The sequence below is a fragment of the Triticum urartu genome, chromosome 1A, assembly GCF_056163025.1.
Source record: "Triticum urartu cultivar PI428250 chromosome 1A, HENAU_Tu73, whole genome shotgun sequence".
Lineage (NCBI taxonomy): Eukaryota > Viridiplantae > Streptophyta > Magnoliopsida > Poales > Poaceae > Triticum > Triticum urartu.
In genome coordinates, this window is record NC_141873.1 from 580,014,588 (window position 1) to 580,026,264 (window position 11,677).

General features: G+C 47.2%; 1 pseudogene across 1 annotated transcript; it reads right to left on the reverse strand.

Moving 5' to 3' along the window:
- Positions 1-359: 359 nt before the first annotated feature.
- On the reverse strand, positions 360-8,835 carry LOC147993010 (putative E3 ubiquitin ligase SUD1; annotated as a pseudogene). Its single transcript, XR_015615437.1, has 9 exons — positions 8,586-8,835; positions 7,891-8,269; positions 6,397-6,912; positions 6,120-6,301; positions 5,801-6,034; positions 1,855-2,012; positions 1,624-1,757; positions 1,387-1,533; positions 360-977 (listed from the first exon to the last, which is right to left on the reverse strand). The product of XR_015615437.1 is annotated as a putative E3 ubiquitin ligase SUD1 (transcript).
- Positions 8,836-11,677: the final 2,842 nt, after the last annotated feature.

The window sequence follows — 11,677 nt, forward strand, 5'->3', positions numbered from 1 at the left end:
GGCGCCAAACCTGCTATCTCCCACTTCGATGTCGCACTCACCAGTCGTGGCGCTAGCGCACTTTGCTGACCATGCTGCGGCCAATGGCCACCGCCTGCTACGCCGTCACCATCCACCACAAAAGATATATTATTTTAATCACCATGAGCGAATCGTCTACCTATTCATTATACAATTTTAAGAAAGTCTGCCTATTTATAGATTAGGGAAAGAGTGGAATCGTAAACTTTATCACACAAGTTTGCCCTGGAAAGTAGATGCATATACAAAATGAATTTCCCCAAACTCACATGGAATTCCATGTTGATTGTCTTCAACATTAGATTACTCTACCGACATAAAAAAGCATCGGTATACATACCTTATGACAGTGACAAAGCACAACTGGCACCGAAAACATTGCAAAAAATTAAGACAACACAGAACCACAAAAAATAAAGCCAACCATGTTCAAGGCAACCAACCAACAGCTCATCTTGCTTGTAAAATGAGCAGAAAGTTACAAACATCAGTTCAACAATGTCTTAGAGAGCTGCATCCACAGTAAGTTTGGGCCAGAAGTTAATCTGGCTGGCTGACATCTGTCTAATTAGAATGGGAATTTATATAAGTAAACCAGATCAAGGAATTTAACAGCTGCATGGATATATATGCTCTCGGTATGTCTGCTCGGCCCATAACGATCCCCTAATAGAATCATGGAGCATAGTGAAGGCTACCTTCGTGAGATAGCAGAGCGCATAGAAGGTGATGCAGCCCAACCACGCGAAATGGTAGACCATGGAGTTTACGGCAGCTGGGTAGCCTAGTCTTGGGAAGACACCCTTGGCGAGCACATAAGGAACACGCAGAGCAACGACTAGCTTCGTTGCAAAAGGTCCCATCTTTGAAAGAGATTCCAGCTTGTCTCCGGTCCAATAGTTCTCAATGGAATCAGCCAGGGAAGGGAGCCCGCCTCTGACTTTGTACCAACGAGCCTTCAACAATAAAAAAATGTGTCTGTTAGAATATTTCCTACTTTTATCCGACTATATATATATATATATAACCTAAGTAGAGTGATTCGTGAATTAGCTGCATTCTGCCATAAAAGTGTGCCAGTTGCAAGGGTGAGGGAAAACATATTAGTCAACAATGGGAAAGGGAACTAGCTAGATACAAAAGACCCCAAGGTTAGAATGATAACTTCGAAAATTAGATTGAATAAACGGAAAACATGAATGCATCTATTCTGGTAGTTGAGTTCAGGAGGTTTTATTTTTATTTTTTGCAACTAGCAAATGGTGAGAAATTATACCCAATACAATTAATTATGCCTAGATACACATATAGGGTAATAATTTAAGTTTCAAGGTCTGCAAAGCAACAATGGTAGTTGTAACTCACCAATCTTATCCCATAAATCTGTGTTATCCACCCCAGGGCCCAAGTGCACAATAAGTCTAGAACTGGAACACCATTACCAGGCCCGATGAAGGGTGAAAGCAGTGTTAAATCAACCAGCAAACCGATCCATAGAGGAATGAACACAATCTGGCAACAGACAGTTGAAGTTCCTGAGATGTAGCATAAAATACTCAAAAAGATGAATACAAATGAAGGCGCGACCACTAAATTACTCACCCATATGAAGAAAATGAGATGCATCTCCAAACCTACAAGGTGTGTACCCCCATAAGCCACGTGAACAAATGCATCTCTAGAGGCGGCAATAACAATTGATACTATGCCATATCCAGTGGCAATAGCAAACAGATCTAACAGAAAAGGTTGCACACACAAGTAAGCTCAAATAAAATAATTATTTTTTTCTTTACGAAGGAAGCCCACTAATCATCAATGAATAATAATTACCATTGGACCTCATTTGAGCTCGTACTATCAGCTGAGGGACGGCAAATACCAATGTACGGCCAATAGATATTGAAGATAAAAGCATAGCAGATTTGAATATCACAACTGCCAACCATGATAGCACCACCTGTGGCATTGTTTGAACAACAACAAATTTCCTGGTACAATGTACAACAAAGGTAAGCATCTACCGAAAATTGTGTGGCCAAGCAAAAGGCTTTAGTTCATTGAATGGTCAAAGATAGATTACATTACAAAACGAGCATATATGTAGTCAAGCCAAAAATAAGTGCAGAGTGTTTTGCTTCGGTACACCCCTCTAGAAAAGTCTACAGATTTTAATGCAGATTAAAGGTGGAGATTAGAAGTTACACCTTCAATCAAAAAGATTAGACTGTTCTGATCTCTTGTTTGATCCATTGGGAGAATAGGGATTAGAACTAATTGATCGTGAATACTCTTTTTAAGTAACTTTAAGATTTGTGTAAACATTTTTTGGGTGGGTGGGGGGGGGGGGGGGGTGCCGACTACTACAACAAACTCAAGTGCCTCTATGTTTACGGGCTTGAATCCCGCTGGAAATTCATGGTCCAGCACCTCATCGGTGAAACATAGGGGGTGTGCGGCACCCCTGTATTTGGGTGTGTCGTAGTGTTCGGATGTTTGTTGTGTTGCATTGCTTACTAAAGCTTTCTTTCTTGGCTCGTAGATAGATCTGGCTGGGCCATCTTTTTGATGCGAATCCTTGAGTGGGTCGCGTGCTGCTTGTGTGCGGCGCCTCTTGCCGCTCTATATTGGCCATGGGGTCGTTTATCCGACCGGATGGCTTCCTTATTTGTTGATTGCGGAGGTTCTAAGGCCTCCTCATCAAATTCAGGCAGGAGCTTTCGCTTCGGATAGCTTTTTGTGTGGCGACTGTCGCCGTATTTGTCTGCGGTGTTGAGTACTTTGCTCCACCTGATTCTGAGTGCATCTTCCGCAGTTTTGAGCTTCCACTTCTGCTTTTTCAGGCTACGCGCAGTGGCGACGAGCCTTTTGTGGAGGTTCTTCTGCTCCAGGAACTTGTCCGGCGTGAGGTCGTTCGGACTGTTATCTTCGCTGGGGACGGGTTGTGCGGTTTGTTTATCCAAATTTCCTTGTTCGGACGGTTGCTCGATGCCATGTTCATCATTCGCCGGCTCACCCTGCTCTGTGGCTGGGTCTATATGACCGCCGCTTTGACTGCTTTTCGGAGGAACGACCCTTCATTGCGTCCTCCCATTCATCCTCGTCGTTTCCTTTGGGTGTGTCCACCATGTATACATCGTAGGATGGGGTGGCTGTCCAGTACCCTGTGGGTGCTGGTTCCTGTTTGCCTCCTACATCGTCGTCCATGCCGTCGATGTCTTCGGAGTCGAAGTCAAGCATGTCGGTTAAATCGTCAACAGTGGCTACGAAGTGGGTGGTGGGTGGGCATCGAATTTCTTTGTTGTCCGCATCCCAATCCTGTTGGCCATAACCCGGCCAGAGCTCTTCTGACAGAGAGAGAGACCTTAGTGAATTCAGAATGTCGTCGAAGGGAGAGTGCTGAAAGATATCTGCGGCGGTGAATTCCATAATCGGCGCCCAATCGGATTCAATTGGCCGGGGCGCGGAGGGTTTGGAGTCCGGAGCAGGGTCCGGCACCTTGGAGTCACAGGCTTCGCAGAGGATAAAGCTGGTGTTCGGCTCGATCGCCGTTGAGACTGCAACCCCCGAGGCGGTGTCTAGCCACCCGCCCTCGATCGGCGCAGTTGGCTCCGAGCTAAGGGTCAGAGCTATTGCGGGCGCGGCCTCCAGGGCACTGTTCAGAGGTAGAGCTAAGTCATGCCCATCATGATAGTGCGGCGCGCTTGGTTGTGGCTCAGATCTATCGAAGATCAAGTCTCCGCGGATGTCAGCCGTGTAGTTCAAACTTCCAAATCTGACATGACGGCCAGGGGCGTAGCTTTCAATCTGCTCCAGATGGCCAAGCGAATTAGCCCGCAGTGCAATGCCGCCGAACACGAAGATCTGCCTAAAGGTGACGACACAGAGTGTCGGTGTCAAAACCGGCGGATCTCGGGTAGGGGGTCCCGAACTGTGCCTCTAGGCCGGATGGTAACAGGAGACTGGGGACACTTTGTTTTACCCAGGTTCAGGCCCTCTTGATGGAGGTAAAACCCTACTCCTGCTTGATTAATATTGATGATATGGGTAGTACAAGAGTAGATCTACCACGAGATCAAGGAGGGTAAACCCTAGAAGCTAGCCTATGTTATGATTGTGTATGGGGTTGATTCTGTCCTACGAACTACAACCCTCCGGTTTATATAGACACCGGATAGGGTTAGGGTTACATAGAGTCGGTTACAATGGTAGGAGATCTTGAATATCCGCATCGCCAAGCTTGCCTTTCACGTCAAGGAAAGTCCCCTCCGGACACGGGACGAAGTCTTCAATCTTGTATCTTCATAATCCAGGAGTCCGGCTGAAGGTATAGTCCGGCTACCCGAACACCCCCTAATCCAGGACTCCCTCAGTAGCCCCTGAACCAGACTTCAATGACGACGAGTCCGGCGCGCAAATTGTCTTCGGCATTGCAAGGCGGGTTCCTCCTCCCAGTCCTTCACAGAAGATTGTAATCACCAAGAGTAGTGTCCGGCTCTGTAAAATGAGTTTCCACATATTGCCATAAAGAGAATAATATTAGCACAAATCAAATCTGCTGACGTAACCTGCAGTGCGCCATCACACTCAGCCAAGTCCTTTACTCGAATCGTTTTTATTTTTCCACCTCAGCATGTTTTGCGAGGCGGTTTCCTTGGCACGTCTTGTCAAAACAGAGATCGTGTACCCTTTTTACGGGATTCTCATCAATACGGACGTGGGTAACCCAACCGCGCCATTTATCACGGCGCTCGGGAGGCAAGCGAGTTTTATTAGGCAGGTGGGGACGCATAACCGCATCCGCCTATATAAGGGGATAAGAATCCACCTTTTTCACCTACACCTTCTTCCTCCCTTGCCTATCCATCTCTCGCGCACCCGAGCTCCAGCGCCCAAGCCCGCACTTCCCACCTCAACCTTCTCCAGCAATGTCCGGAGCGGGAGGCAAATGGATGGTCTCCTCCGTTACGGAGGGAAAAATCAAGAAGCTAAGGAAGGCTGGGTATCTGTCCAAGGACATCGCGTACCGGCTTCCCGAGGAGGGGCAGCTCATCCCTACCCCAAGGCCCCATGAGAGGGTGGTTTTTCTCCTCCACTTCCTCCGCGGACTGGGTTTTCCACTCCACCCATTCGTCCGGGGGCTCATGTTCTACTACGGCCTAGATTTCCACGATCTGGCTCCGAACTTCATCCTCAACATCTTGGCGTTTATCGTCGTGTGCGAGGCTTTCCTCCGCGTTCCCCCCCCCCCCATTTCAGCCTCTGACTCAAGACTTTCAACGTCAAGCCCAAGGTGGTGCCCGGCAGCCAGGCGGAGTGCGGAGGCGCTATGGCAGGCAAGATGGCCAACGCCCTATGGTTCGAGGGATCTTTCGTGAAGACCCTAAAGGGATGGCAATCCGGGTGGTTCTACATCACTGAGCCACGCGATCCGGAATGGACCGCGGCCCCCGAGCTCCGATCCGGACCCCCCACGCGGCTTGTGTCCTGGAAAGAGACGGGCCTGTCGTGGGGTGACCAAAAAGAGGTGACTGGATTGCAAACATGCATCCGGTCCCTGGTGAACAAGCCAGTCCGGCTAGTTAATATAATCCAGTCCGAATAGGGATTAGAACTAATTGATCGTGAATACTCTTTTTAAGTAACTTTAAGATTTGTGTAAACGTTTTTTGGGTGGGTGGGTGGGTGGGGGGGGGGGGTGCCGACTACCGAAGTAAAACTCAAAGTGCAGATTCGGCAGTTTTCCGTGAATGAACAAAACTATGCATTTGGTGCTTACCTTCTATTGTTAACTTCATCGCTGCAATCATAATGTTCCCTCGGTGAGACAATGTTCCACAGGGCATCTCCAGCAGTGAAGAGCCAATAGCATCTTACCCTCCAGACTAACCACTCGAGGTATAAAACTGTATTGTCAGTGAGAAACCTGAGATAAAGAATACCAGAAAGTGCCTCTGCGTAGTACCGTGGCCCTTGCCAGAATGATGTGCCCTCAGCAGGACGATCGAAGTAGCTACGATCCACAAATATAAATTAGATGGGTTAACTACAAAAGGCTGGAAGATACATCAGATGGAGAACAAATATTATATACTTACTTGATGTCTAGCGGGAACTCCTCAGGTTCCAACTGGACAGCAATTTTAGTAGGAACAAGGATTACTAGAGCAATGAATGTAATGTCGTCAAAAAGGCCAGGAAGCCTCTTGAAATAGAATATATAGAATGGTTCATAAATATTATGTCGGATAAAGCGAATCCTAATTCCTGGCTTCAATACCTACTCACAAAAAAGTACAACACTCATTGTACCCCTGAACTGTAAACTGCATACATCATGGACATGAGACAAATATAATATAATATACTAAATACCTTGCGGAGAAATACGAAGACTCTGTTGCGCAGACTCAAAATGTTGCGTCCAGTAAACCAGTGAAGAGCCATAGAAGAAAATGATGGCACAATCAGAAATTTGAACCTCTGAGACATTGTTGCACCAAACAATTTTGAAGTGCACATATCAAGCAACCAATCAATGAACAATGGGTGTAGTATATATATGTATAAAAGATTAACACCACTATTGGCACCAATGATTGAACGCAAGATCCCTCTGAAGAATATACCAGAAAGCTTTCTAAAGAGAATTGCAATCGTAAGGCGCTCCCCGGTCAAGTATTCACGAAAAGTATTCAGCCCAACAAAAAATACGCCCACAGAAAAGATATATCCATATCCAACCAGAATAGTTGTTGAAGTTGAAGTATAGGAGTCGACTTCATCCACACTGTTAAAATTGAAAGACGGCTTGCACCATAAAATTATCCTTCCAAGTGAGAATGGGAGTAAACCAAAAATACAAACAACAGCCATGTCAGCTATTAACACCTGATTAGAGAAGCATATTGTCAGAATTTTCTGGAAGTAAGTACAAAATGATAAGCGCCAGAAATGTGAGGTACTCCCTGCATGCCCAAAAGGATGCAACTAAGCCATAACCCTATAGATACACCCAGGGTAGAACTAGCCTTAGCGGCGGTCCCAAGACCTATAAGATTGGGTATTAAAAAACATAAGGAAAATATATTGTTTAAAATAGTAAAATCTAGTAAGGGTGGGTTTGGCACCACGATGAATACCACACCAAAAGAAACAAGAACTACCAACTACTTTTGCAAATTTAAAAAAATAATGTGCATATTTGTGATTTGTCACCCCAAAAACATTTGGCCATGAAGATGCGAATTTCGTAAAGATTTTTTTTTCAACTTTTATGAATGCAGCTTTGTTTCTTAGTTAAGTCAACTTGTGCATGTGTGCATTTAACAATGTCAAAGGATCTCAAGTTTGAGGAACATTTGGAGATAAAAGAGATACTAGTGCCCAAGATACAATCCAAGTGAAAGAGATATCAAACTCACGAATGCTTACTTCCTTGAACAAATCTGTACCAAATAAGCAAATACTTCTGTTTCAATTTGGTGGTTCACATTTATTATATACTATCTCACACATACCAACACATGTAACTTTTGTGTTTTCATCTGTATATTCATGAATTATAGTGACTAGCCTAAGAAGATAACAGAAAATACTAGAACAACTAAAGCACTAAACGAGGATGATACACTTTGAAGTGGAGGCATATTGATCCATCACCAACTATAAAACAATCAGGAGAACCATGCCAAGATGTGATAATCTTTCCAATTGCAGAACACAAACTGCACTACTTAGCACTTTAATACAATATAAAAACCCAGCATTGCACCAAATATATATGGTCTATCACCCACCATAGAATATAAATTAAAAAATAAACAAAGTGGCTGACGGAGAACACTGGTTGAGAAGAAACAAGCATACCACCAAGCAGGCTTCAACAGTAAATAGCTGGAAGACTTGCCAGCCATCCCCACCATCCCTGACACCGGGTTTCTAGGCGTTTAACCCAGCGCGCAAATGGAGCCACGGCAAACGGTGCAAACCTATTCGCAAATGCAGCAAAGAACGATACCAAAGCGATGATGGAGGTGGCAGAGAGGCGGAGGGAGACCAGATGGTACACTTCAGCAAAGGTGCTGGCGAAAACGAGGCGCCAAGTTTGTAAGGTGATGAGGTGCATGACTGTTTCACCGAGGACACAGACGGCAAAGAAGAGGGGGAGCAGCAGGCTCGTGAGCTTGCCTGGCAAGCCCGCCATGAACTCCCACACGGACAGCCTAAGGGCTTTGCGCTCGCACACCTGAAATTTTCGAAAGGGATCAGCATCGGCATCATATCAGCTGGAAAAGGAATAGTCAGGCTGACTGCAGCAATGAAGTGCAACCACTGCAGGAAAAAGATGGCACGAAATGGTTGCCTCGCAGAAGGGGGAATTTCTAGCGAGATCCATGGCAGCAACATCAGCTGGAATCTAGATCCGACTGAAATCGGTAGTGAACGAGATGGATCTGGCGGAACAGAGCCCAGGCGGAGGAGTATCCATGCCACGCTGCACGGCCGCTGCTGGAAACCCTAGCTAGTGGAGGAGGCGAGGGAGGGGGGAAGGATGGAGATACCTCGCAGCGGCAGTCGTAGTGGACGAAATTGCCGTCGCTCAGGGGGGCCAGCCTGCGGACCGGATCGGCGGGGAGGCGGCAGACGCAGCACAGCTCCTCCACCCTCCCACCCACGCCGTCGTTTCCGCGGCCGCGCGGCGCTGTGAGCGGCGTCTCCGGCGGGGGGGCGGTGGCGTCGGCGGCGGAGGCAGCCATGACCTTCCTTCTCGAAGCTTATCTCCGTCAGTTTACTGTCAGTGACCGAGACAAGCGCTCCGTGCAAATCTGTCTGCCGCCTCGATCGGGCTGCGTTGGGTTTTGTGCGGGGAAGTGATCACACGAGCCTTTGGATGGAGATCCAATGGCCCACCAAAGAGGTTTCAGTTACTAGTTCTTTGTGGGGAAAGACCAGTCATTAGTTTTTTTTTTTGCGGGGTCAATCATTAGTTGGTTAATTACTCATACAGTATCATCTGCTTAAACCAAATACTCCGTATGTGGTTTGACCTTGTTTCATTGGTTTCAAAGATAGTCTTTTTCTCCACGTGAGTCCAAAAGTAGCCTCAAATATGTCAGATCAGACCGTGCTTCGTCCTCACTCACCTGTTTTTGCTTTGCCCCCAAATCACATTATGACGCATGGACGAGAGCGTGACGAAAGGGCGCCGCTGATCCCGCCATGGACCAACTATACAGCCGGTCTCGAAGCTCGTACGATCGCTGTCGTTTGCCGGCTAGCTGCCCTTGTAGAACCGCGTCCTCGCTCCCAGGTCAGCCGTGCTTTCCAGCAAAAAAAACGAGGGGCACGGCTGCAGCAACACCCACGACCTTGGTCCCCGGCAACCCCCACGACCACGGTTGTAGCAAGATCATCGCAAAACTCGCCATGGTGACCGTTGTAGCTCCGCCACCGCCGTTGGTGAAGCTCTCCACCGTCGAAGCTCACCACCATCACCTGGCGCCGGCCCCAGCAAATCAACTCTCTGGTTGTGGCTTTTCATCTCGCCTATTGCAGCAAAAATCACATGTAGCATCTTCGTCTCGCCCACCTCCCAATCACCGATAGTAGCTTTTCTCTGTCGCCGGTTGAAGCTTTTCCCATATACGATTGACGATTTCTTTATCAACGGTCGCATCTTTTATGGTTGTGCAGTATCTGGTTGGAGACTTCTCTCTCGCCGGTTGAACATTTTCCCATCTACGGTCGAAGCTTTTCTGTCAACGGTTGTAGATTTTCCATTTTTTAGCAGCATCAGGTTAGAAGTTTTCCCTATCGTCTAGTTGAAGCTTTCTTCATCTCAGGTTGAAGCATTTTGTGTCAACAGTTGTAGCTTTTCCCAAATGGGCAGTGGCCGGTTGACGATTTCTCTATAGCCAGTTTAATATTTTTCCATATAGAGTTGAAGCCTTTTGTCAGTGGTTGCAGCACACAGACGTGGTTGTTCCACCATTGCCTCCGCCAGCCACGCGCTACTGCTCGTTGTTGGTCACGACACCCATTTGTGGCCATTGCAGCATAGACCCCGGTGCCGATGCAGTGGGTGTGTGCCCCAGAGGTGAGGGTTGCCTAAGAGTAGGAGGAAGAAGGATGCTCCGATCATGCCGGCTCACGGTCACGCCGCGGCGCGGCGGATGTACGTGGTGGCACAAATCATGGGATCAAGAAGCACGCGCAAGGCATGGATGTGTGGGAGACAGGAGGGCGAGTGAGTTCAAGGGCATGCATGGCAACATACAAAGAAAGCGAAAAGTGAAAAGATAGAGGAAGAAGGAAAGATGCGGTGGCTGGTTCCACCAGCATGTTCATCTCGCGAGTGAGGGCTTTGGCCGGATTTTTGACCGGTTGGCTGATAGGAATCATTAGCCTTATAGGAATATATTTTTCCCTACGCTAATGACTAGGGTTTCTCTCCTCCTCAGCGTTTCCCACCACAGTTGATTCCACGCACATAGCAAACCTTCCATCGGCAGGACTGTCGAGAGCCTCCGCTGGCCCCCCCTTGGCCCCCTATGGCATCCTCTTCTGACGCCCAGTCGGCAACAAGCTGGGGCGCTATGGGCATCGCCAAACCTGATCATGGAGACTTCTTCGAGCAGCTTGATCTGGGTGATGAAGACTTTGATAACCTAGTGATTGATGAAGATGACCTAGTGATTAACAAGAGCATGAGATGGTTGTCCCTGGCTAGTGTTAAGACGGAAAATTCTGCTAGCCAAGCTGCCTTCTATCGTGACACACGAGCAACATGGAACCCGACACAAGATATTTGCTTTCGCCCCGTTGGCCCCAACTTGTTTGTCGTCCAAGCTTCCCACCTCAATGACTAGGAGCAGATGACTGAACAAGGATCATGTCTATTTCAAAAGAGGGTTGTTTTGTTGTGCCCTAACGATGGATTTAGCAAGGCAAAGAATATTCAATTCTTTCTTATGCCAATCTGGCGTCAAATTCACCAATTGCCAGATGGATTTTGTAACAGGGAATTGGTGGAGAAGTTGATGAATAAGGCCAGGAAAATCTTGGAGATGAGTCTGAATGACAATACGGGCGAAGGCTATATCCGTATGCATGTACCTCATGATGTCCTCGGCCACTGACAAAGTTCCTGAGCATTGTTTGAGACAAAGTGTGCAAAGTTTACTTGGTGAGATATGGGAAATTGGCAAGATTCTACATGGTATGTTGTTCGGTTGCCCATGAGTACAAACAATGTGGAGCATGCATTCATGAGGAGAGGGACATGAAATTTCTAGTGGTTGTATGTTGATCCTCCGACTAGGGTTCAATATGAGTTTGAACCCAACCCATGGGGCAACAAAGGCCCCTCTACAAGTCGTGGAACTCCAGGCGTTAGTCCTCGCGATGCTCCTGTCAGGAAGGGTGGCAGCTAGAGTCAGGAGAAGATTAACCCAGATATCAATGATGCAACTTCTAGCCTATACAAACTTTTGAGTGAGAACATGGACATTGATAGGGGCATTGGAAAGCATATAAACATGGAGGGTGGGAAAACATTGTTGCTCTTGATTTGGTTGGAGCCCAATCGACTGTGTTGGAATAATTGAGGGGAAGGGGGAGGATCTTCCTAAGCATGAATCCACTAGTAACAGCT